Source organism: Cottoperca gobio, chromosome 1, assembly GCF_900634415.1.
Source record: "Cottoperca gobio chromosome 1, fCotGob3.1, whole genome shotgun sequence".
Lineage (NCBI taxonomy): Eukaryota > Metazoa > Chordata > Actinopteri > Perciformes > Bovichtidae > Cottoperca > Cottoperca gobio.
This window is the reverse complement of record NC_041355.1, coordinates 27048342-27055867: the sequence shown is the minus strand read 5'-3', so window position 1 is coordinate 27055867 and position 7526 is coordinate 27048342. Positions and strand designations below refer to the sequence as shown.

The 7526-nt window shown below is 42.0% G+C and overlaps 14 non-coding genes and 14 pseudogenes across 14 annotated transcripts; all 28 read right to left on the bottom strand.

Moving 5' to 3' along the window:
* Positions 1-625: 625 nt before the first annotated feature.
* Positions 626-744, bottom strand: LOC115015986 (uncharacterized; annotated as a pseudogene).
* Positions 745-864: 120 nt separating this feature from the next.
* On the bottom strand, positions 865-983 carry LOC115016049 (uncharacterized; annotated as a pseudogene).
* A 120-nt stretch (positions 984-1103) lies between these two features.
* On the bottom strand, positions 1104-1223 carry LOC115016056 (uncharacterized; annotated as a pseudogene).
* Positions 1224-1343: 120 nt separating this feature from the next.
* On the bottom strand, positions 1344-1462 carry LOC115016402 (uncharacterized; annotated as a pseudogene).
* A 120-nt stretch (positions 1463-1582) lies between these two features.
* On the bottom strand, positions 1583-1701 carry LOC115016278 (5S ribosomal RNA). The gene has a single exon (XR_003833110.1). It is a non-coding gene; the product is annotated as a 5S ribosomal RNA (ribosomal RNA).
* A 120-nt stretch (positions 1702-1821) lies between these two features.
* On the bottom strand, positions 1822-1940 carry LOC115016463 (uncharacterized; annotated as a pseudogene).
* Positions 1941-2060: 120 nt separating this feature from the next.
* LOC115016006 (uncharacterized) lies at positions 2061-2179 on the bottom strand (annotated as a pseudogene).
* A 120-nt stretch (positions 2180-2299) lies between these two features.
* LOC115016337 (5S ribosomal RNA) lies at positions 2300-2418 on the bottom strand. Its single transcript, XR_003833149.1, has one exon. It is a non-coding gene; the product is annotated as a 5S ribosomal RNA (ribosomal RNA).
* Positions 2419-2538: 120 nt separating this feature from the next.
* LOC115016386 (5S ribosomal RNA) lies at positions 2539-2657 on the bottom strand. The gene has a single exon (XR_003833161.1). It is a non-coding gene; the product is annotated as a 5S ribosomal RNA (ribosomal RNA).
* A 120-nt stretch (positions 2658-2777) lies between these two features.
* Positions 2778-2896, bottom strand: LOC115016069 (uncharacterized; annotated as a pseudogene).
* A 120-nt stretch (positions 2897-3016) lies between these two features.
* LOC115016236 (5S ribosomal RNA) lies at positions 3017-3135 on the bottom strand. Its single transcript, XR_003833096.1, has one exon. It is a non-coding gene; the product is annotated as a 5S ribosomal RNA (ribosomal RNA).
* A 120-nt stretch (positions 3136-3255) lies between these two features.
* LOC115016289 (5S ribosomal RNA) lies at positions 3256-3374 on the bottom strand. The gene has a single exon (XR_003833119.1). It is a non-coding gene; the product is annotated as a 5S ribosomal RNA (ribosomal RNA).
* A 120-nt stretch (positions 3375-3494) lies between these two features.
* LOC115016414 (uncharacterized) lies at positions 3495-3614 on the bottom strand (annotated as a pseudogene).
* Positions 3615-3735: 121 nt separating this feature from the next.
* On the bottom strand, positions 3736-3854 carry LOC115016242 (5S ribosomal RNA). The gene has a single exon (XR_003833097.1). It is a non-coding gene; the product is annotated as a 5S ribosomal RNA (ribosomal RNA).
* Positions 3855-3974: 120 nt separating this feature from the next.
* LOC115016255 (5S ribosomal RNA) lies at positions 3975-4093 on the bottom strand. Its single transcript, XR_003833099.1, has one exon. It is a non-coding gene; the product is annotated as a 5S ribosomal RNA (ribosomal RNA).
* Positions 4094-4212: 119 nt separating this feature from the next.
* On the bottom strand, positions 4213-4329 carry LOC115015960 (uncharacterized; annotated as a pseudogene).
* A 120-nt stretch (positions 4330-4449) lies between these two features.
* Positions 4450-4569, bottom strand: LOC115016355 (5S ribosomal RNA). The gene has a single exon (XR_003833152.1). It is a non-coding gene; the product is annotated as a 5S ribosomal RNA (ribosomal RNA).
* A 120-nt stretch (positions 4570-4689) lies between these two features.
* On the bottom strand, positions 4690-4809 carry LOC115016022 (uncharacterized; annotated as a pseudogene).
* A 120-nt stretch (positions 4810-4929) lies between these two features.
* On the bottom strand, positions 4930-5048 carry LOC115016147 (5S ribosomal RNA). The gene has a single exon (XR_003833077.1). It is a non-coding gene; the product is annotated as a 5S ribosomal RNA (ribosomal RNA).
* A 121-nt stretch (positions 5049-5169) lies between these two features.
* On the bottom strand, positions 5170-5288 carry LOC115016377 (5S ribosomal RNA). The gene has a single exon (XR_003833158.1). It is a non-coding gene; the product is annotated as a 5S ribosomal RNA (ribosomal RNA).
* Positions 5289-5407: 119 nt separating this feature from the next.
* On the bottom strand, positions 5408-5526 carry LOC115016231 (5S ribosomal RNA). The gene has a single exon (XR_003833095.1). It is a non-coding gene; the product is annotated as a 5S ribosomal RNA (ribosomal RNA).
* Positions 5527-5646: 120 nt separating this feature from the next.
* LOC115016300 (5S ribosomal RNA) lies at positions 5647-5765 on the bottom strand. Its single transcript, XR_003833130.1, has one exon. It is a non-coding gene; the product is annotated as a 5S ribosomal RNA (ribosomal RNA).
* A 120-nt stretch (positions 5766-5885) lies between these two features.
* Positions 5886-6004, bottom strand: LOC115016439 (uncharacterized; annotated as a pseudogene).
* A 120-nt stretch (positions 6005-6124) lies between these two features.
* Positions 6125-6243, bottom strand: LOC115015994 (uncharacterized; annotated as a pseudogene).
* A 120-nt stretch (positions 6244-6363) lies between these two features.
* LOC115015982 (uncharacterized) lies at positions 6364-6482 on the bottom strand (annotated as a pseudogene).
* Positions 6483-6602: 120 nt separating this feature from the next.
* On the bottom strand, positions 6603-6721 carry LOC115016089 (5S ribosomal RNA). Its single transcript, XR_003833058.1, has one exon. It is a non-coding gene; the product is annotated as a 5S ribosomal RNA (ribosomal RNA).
* Positions 6722-6841: 120 nt separating this feature from the next.
* LOC115015954 (uncharacterized) lies at positions 6842-6960 on the bottom strand (annotated as a pseudogene).
* Positions 6961-7309: 349 nt separating this feature from the next.
* Positions 7310-7428, bottom strand: LOC115016343 (5S ribosomal RNA). The gene has a single exon (XR_003833150.1). It is a non-coding gene; the product is annotated as a 5S ribosomal RNA (ribosomal RNA).
* Positions 7429-7526: the final 98 nt, after the last annotated feature.

The window sequence follows — 7526 nt, the reverse complement described above, 5'->3', positions numbered from 1 at the left end:
GCCATACCACACTGACAAGCCCGTCTCGTCTGATCTCGGAGGAAGCTAAGCAGAGTTGGGCTGGGTCGTACTTGAAGGGTGATGAAGCCTGGGAATACCCGGTGCTGAAGCATTTTGTTTCCTTCTTAATAGCCAATGAAAAGACTGATAGAACTGTCCGCGTATATTAAGAAAAGACAATTCATTGTGTTTTACCTTCAAATAACGCAAGTGTATATGCTCTATTTAGATTACGGCCATACCAACTGACAACGCCCGATCTCGTTGATCTGGAAGCTAAGCAGAGTTGGGCGGTCAGTCTTGGATGGGTGACCGCCTGGAATACCCGGTGCGTAAGCATTTTTGTCCCTTCTAATTAGCAAAATGAAGACATGAATAGAACTGTTGCGCGTATATTAAGAAAGACAATTCATTGTGTTTACCTCAATATAAAGCATGTTATATTCTCTAGTTTAGTATTACGGGCAATTACCACACTGACAATGCACGATCTCATCTTGCGTAATCTAAAAGAGCATATACACTTGCTATATATTGAAGGTAAACAACAATGAATTGTCTTTTCTTAATATACACGGACAGTTCTATTCATGTCTTCATTTTGCTAATTAAGAAAGGAAAAAAATGCTTACAGCACGGGGTAATCCCAGGCGGTCACCAATCCAAGTACTGACCCAGCCCAACTCTGCTTAGCTTCCGAGATCAGATGAGATCGGGCGTTGTCAGGGTGATATGGCCGTAATCTAAAATAGAGCATAATCACTTGCTTTATATTGAAGGTAAAACACAATGAATTGTCTTTTCTTGATATACGCAGACAGTTCTATTCATGTCTTCATTTTGCTAATTAAGATGGAAACAAAATGCTTACAGCAACGGGTATTCCCAGGCGGTCACCCATCCAAGCACTGACCCAGCCCATTTCTGCTTAGCTTCCGAGATCAGATGAGATCGGGCGTTGTCAGTGTGGTATGGCCACAATCTGAAATAGAGCATATACACTTGCTGTTTATTGAAGGTAAGACACAATGAATTGTCTTTTCTTAATATACGTGGACAGTTTTATTCATGTCTTAATTTTGCTCATTAAGAAGGAAACAAAATGCTTACAGCACCAGGTATTCCCAGGCTGTCACCCATCCAAGTACTGACCCAGCCCAACTCTGCTTAGCTTCCGAGATCTGACGAGATCGGGCGTTGTCACTGTGGTATAGGCCATAATCTAAAATAAAGCATATACACTTGCTTTATATTGAAGGTAAAACACAATGAATTGTCTTTTCTTCATATACGCGGACAGTTCTATTCATGTCTTCATTTTGCTCATTAAGAAGGAAACAAAATGCTTACAGCACCAGGTATTCCCAGGCTGTCACCCATCCAAGTACTGACCCAGCCCAACTCTGCTTAGCTTCCGAGATCAGACGAGATCAGGCGTTGTCAGGGTGGTATGGCCGTAATCTAAAACAGAGCATATACACTTGCTGTTTATTGAAGGTAAAACACAATGAATTGTTTTTTCTTAATATACGCGGACAGTTCTATTCATGTCTTCATTTTGCTAATTAAGAAGGAAACAAAATGCTTACAGCACGGGGTATTCCCAGGCGGTCACCCACCCAAGTACTGACCCAGCCCAACTCTGCTTAGCTTCCGAGATCAGACGAGATCGGGCGTTGTCAGTGTGGTATGGCCGTAAACTAAACTAGAGCATATACAATTGCTTTATATTGAAGGTAAAACACAATGAATTGTCTTTTCTTAATATACGTGGACAGTTCTATTCATGTCTTCATTTTGCTAATTAAGAAGGAAACAAAATGTTTACAGCACCGGGTATTCCCAGGCTGTCACCCATCCAAGTACTGACCCAGCCCAACTATGCTTAGCTTCCGAGATCAGACGAGATCGGGCGTTGTCAGTGTGGTATGGCCGTAATCTGAAATAGAGCATATACACTTGCTGTTTATTGAAGGTAAAACACAATGAATTGTCTTTTCTTAATATACGCGGACAGTTCTATTCATGTCTTCATTTGGCTTATTAAGAAGGAAACAAAATGCTTCCAGCACCGGGTATTCCCAGGCGGTCACCCTTCCAAGTATTGACCCAACCCAACTCTGCTTAGCTTCCGAGATCAGATGAGATCGGGCGTTGTCAGTGTGGTATGGCCACAATCTGAAATAGAGCATATACACTTGCTGTTTATTGAAGGTAAGACACAATGAATTGTCTTTTCTTAATATACGTGGACAGTTCTATTCATGTCTTCATTTTGCTCATTAAGAAGGAAACAAAATGCTTACAGCACCAGGTATTCCCAGGCGGTCACCCATCCAAGTACTGACCCAGCCCAACTCTGCTTAGCTTCCGAGATCAGACGAGATCGGGCGTTGTCACTGTGGTATGGCCGTAATCTAAAATAGAGCATATACACTTGCTTTATATTGAAGGTAAAACACAATGAATTGTCTTTTCTTCATATACGCGGACAGTTCTATTCATGTCTTCATTTTGCTCATTAAGAAGGAAACAAAATGCTTACGGCACGGGGTATTCCCAGGCGGTCACCCATCCAAGTACTGACCCAGGCCAACTCTGCTTAGCTTCCGAGATCAGACGAGATCGGGCGTTGTCAGGGTGGTATGGCCGTAATCTAAAATAGAGCATATACACTTGCTGTTTATTGAAGGTAAAACACAATGAATTGTCTTTTCTTAATATACGCGGACAGTTCTATTCATGTATTCATTTTGCTAATTAAGAAGGAAACAAAATGCTTACAGCACGGGTTATTCCCAGGCAATCACCCATCCAAGTACTGACCCAGCCCAACTCTGTTTAGCTTCCGAGATCAGACAAGATCGGGCGTTGTCAGGGTGATATGGCCGTAATCTAAAATAGAGCATATACACTTGCTTTATATTGAAGGTAAAACACAATGAATTGTCTTTTCTTCATATACGCGGACAGTTCTATTCATGTCTTCATTTTGCTCATTAAGAAGGAAACAAAATGCTTACAGCACCAGGTATTCCCAGGCGGTCACCCATCCAAGTACTGACCCAGCCCAACTCTGCTTAGCTTCCGAGATCAGACGAGATCGGGCGTTGTCAGGGTGGTATGGCCGTAATCTAAAATAGAGCATATACACTTGCTGTTTATTGAAGGTAAAACACAATGAATTGTCTTTTCTTAATATACGCGGACAGTTCTATTCATGTCTTCATTTTGCTAATTAAGAAGGAAACAAAATGCTTACAGCACTGGGTATTCCCAGGCGGTCCCCCATCCAAGTACTGACCCAGCCCAACTCTGCTTAGCTTCCGAGATCAGACGAGATCGGGCGTTGTCAGTGTGGTATGGCCGCAATCTGAAATAGAGCATATACACTTGCTTTATATTGAAGGTAAAACACAATGAATTGTCTTTTCTTAATATACGTGGACAGTTCTATTCATGTCTTCATTTTGCTAATTAAGAAGGAAACAAAATGCTTACAGCACCAGGGTATTCCCAGGCGGTCACCCATCCAAGTACTGACCCAGCCCAACTCTGCTTAGCTTCCGAGATTAGACGAGATCGGGCGTTGTCAGTGTGGTATGGCCGTAATCTGAAATAGAGCATATACACTTGCTGTTTATTGAAAGGTAAAACACAATGAATTGGCTTTTCTTAATATACGCGGACAGTTCTATTCATGTCTTCATTTTGCTCATTAAGAAGGAAACAAAATGCTTACAGCACCAGGTATTCCCAGGCGGTCACCCATCCAAGTACTGACCCAGCCCATCTCTGCTTAGCTTCCGAGATCAGATGAGATCGGGCGTTGTCAGTGTGGTATGGCCGTAATCTAAAATAGAGCATATACACTTGCTGTTATATTGAAGGTAAAACACAATGAATTGTCTTTTCTTAATATACGCGGACAGTTCTATTCATGTCTTCATTTTGCTATTAAGAAGGAAACAAAATGCTTACAGCACCGGGTATTCCCAGGCGGTCACCCATCCAAGTACTGACCCAGCCCAACTCTGCTTAGCTTCCGAGATCAGACGAGATCGGGCGTTGTCAGTGTGGTATGGCCGTAATCTAAATAGAGCATATACACTTGCTGTTTATTGAAGGTAAAACACAATGAATTGTCTTTTCTTAATATACGCGGACAGTTCTATTCATGTCTTCATTTTGCTAATTAAGAAGGAAACAAAATGCTTACAGCACGGGTATTCCCAGGCGGTCACCCATCCAAGTACTGACCCAGCCCAACTCTGCTTAGCTTCCGAGATCAGACGAGATCGGGCGTTGTCAGGTGGTATGGCCGTAATCTAAAATAGAGCATATACACTTGCTTTATATTGAAGGTAAAACACAATGAATTGTCTTTTCTTCATATACGCGGACAGTTCTATTCATGTCTTCATTTTGCTAATTAAGAAGGAAACAAAATGCTTACAGCACCAGGGTATTCCCAGGCGGTCACCCATCCAAGTACTGACCCAGCCCAACTCTGCTTAGCTTCCGAGATCAGACGAGATCGGGCGTTGTCAGGGTGGTATGGCCGTAATCTAAAATAGAGCATATACACTTGCTGTTTATTGAAGGTAAAACACAATGAATTGTCTTTTCTTAATATACGCGGACAGTTCTATTCATGTCTTCATTTTGCTAATTAAGAAGGAAACAAAATGCTTACAGCACCGGGTATTCCCAGGCAGATCACCCATCCAAGTACTGACCCAGCCCAACTCTGTTTAGCTTCCGAGATCAGACAAGATCGGGCGTTGTCAGGGTGATATGGCCGTAATCTAAAATAGAGCATATACACTTGCTTTATATTGAAGGTAAAACACAATGAATTGTCTTTTCTTAATATACGCGGACAGTTCTATTCATGTCTTCATTTTGCTCATTAAGAAGGAAACAAAATGCTTACAGCACCAGGTATTCCCAGGCGGTCACCCATCCAAGTACTGACCCAGCCCAACTCTGCTTAGCTTCCGAGATCAGACGAGATCGGGCGTTGTCAGTGTGGTATGGCCGTAATCTAAAATAGAGCATATACACTTGCTTTATATTGAAGGTAAAACACAATGAATTGTCTTTTCTTAATATACGCTGGACAGTTCTATTCATGTCTTCATTTTGCTAATTAAGAAGGAAACAAAATGCTTACAGCACCAGGTATTCCCAGGCTGTCACCCATCCAAGTACTGACCCAGCCCAACTCTGCTTAGCTTCCGAGATCAGACGAGATCGGGCGTTGTCAGTGTGGTATGGCCGTAATCTAAATAGAGCATATACACTTGCTTTATATTGAAGGTAAAACACAATGAATTGTCTTTTCTTAATATACGCGGACAGTTCTATTCATGTCTTCATTTTGCTAATTAAGAAGGAAACAAAATGCTTACAGCACCAGGTATTCCCAGGCGGTCACCCATCCAAGTACTGACCCAGCCCAACTCTGCTTAGCTTCCGAGATCAGACGAGATCGGGCGTTGTCAGGGTGGTATGGCCGTAATCTAAAATAGAGCATATACACTTGCTGTTTATTGAAGGTAAAACACAATGAATTGTCTTTTCTTAATATACGCGGACAGTTCTATTCATGTCTTCATTTTGCTAATTAAGAAGGAAACAAAATGCTTACAGCACCAGGTATTCCCAGGCGGTGACCCATCCAAGTACTGACCCAGCCCATCTCTGCTTAGCTTCCGAGATCAGATGAGATCGGGCATTGTCAGTGTGGTATGGCCGTAAACTAAACTAGAGAATATACAATTGCTTTATATTGAAGGTAAAACACAATGAATTGTCTTTTCTTAATATACGTGGACAGTTCTATTCATGTCTTCATTTTGCTAATTAAGAAGGAAACAAAATGCTTACAGCACCGGGTATTACCAGGCGGTCACCCATCCAAGTACTGACCCAGCCCAACTCTGCTTAGCTTCCGAGATCAGACGAGATCGGGCGTTGTCAGTATGGTATGGCCGCAATCTGAAATAGAGCATATACACTTGCTTTATATTGAAGGTAAAACACAATGAATTGTCTTTTCTTAATATACGCGGACAGTTCTATTCATGTCTTCATTTGGCTTATTAAGAAGGAAACAAAATGCTTCCAGCACCGGGTATTCCCAGGCGTTCACCCTTCCAAGTACTGACCCAGCCCAACTCTGCTTAGCTTCCGAGATCAGACGAGATCGGGCATTGTCAGTGTGGTATGGCCGTAATCTAAAATAGAGCATATACACTTGCTATATATTGAAGTTAAAACACAATGAATTGTCTTTTCTTAATATACACGGACAGTTCTATTCATGTCTTCATTTTGCTAATTAAGAAGGAAAAAAAATGCTTACAGCACGGGGTAATCCCAGGCGGTCACCAATCCAAGTACTGACCCAGCCCAACTCTGCTTAGCTTCCGAGATCAGATGAGATCGGGCGTTGTCAGGGTGATATGGCCGTAATCTAAAATAGAGCATAATCACTTGCTTTATATTGAAGGTAAAACACAATGAATTGTCTTTTCTTGATATACGCAGACAGTTCTATTCATGTCTTCATTTTGCTAATTAAGATGGAAACAAAATGCTTACAGCACCAGGTATTCCCAGGCGGTCACCCATCCAAGTACTGACCCAGCCCAACTCTGCTTAGCTTCCGAGATCAGACGAGATCGGGCGTTGTCAGTGTGGTATGGCCGTAATCTGAAATAGAGCATATACACTTGCTGTTTATTGAAAGTAAAACACAATGAATTGTCTTTTCTTAATATACGCGGACAGTTCTATTCATGTCTTCATTTGGCTTATTAAGAAGGAAACAAAATGCTTCCAGCACCGGGTATTCCCAGGCGGTCACCCTTCCAAGTATTGACCCAGCCCATCTCTGCTTAGCTTCCGAGATCAGATGAGATCGGGCGTTGTCAGTGTGGTATGGCCGCAATCTGAAATAGAGCATATACACTTGCTGTTTATTGAAGGTAAGACACAATGAATTGTCTTATCTTAATATACGTGGACAGTTATATTCATGTCTTCATTTTGCTCATTAAGAAGGAAACAAAATGCTTACAGCACCAGGTGGTCACCCATCCAAGTACTGACCCAGCCCAACTCTGCTTAGCTTCCGAGATCTGACGAGATCGGGCGTTGTCACTGTGGTATGGCCGTAATCTAAAATAAAGCATATACACTTGCTTTATATTGAAGGTAAAACACAATGAATTGTCTTTTCTTCATATACGCGGACAGTTCTATAAATTTCTTCATTTTGCTCATTAAGAAGGAAACAAAATGCTTACAGCACCAGGTATTCCCAGGCGGTCACCCATCCAAGTAGTGACCCAGCCCAACTCTGCTTAGCTTCCGAGATCAGACGAGATCGGGCGTTGTCAGGGTGGTATGGCCGTAATCTAAAACAGAGCATATACACTTGCTGTTTATTGAAGGTAAAACACAATGAATTGTCTTTTCTTGATATACGCAGACAGTTCTATTCATGTCTTCATTTT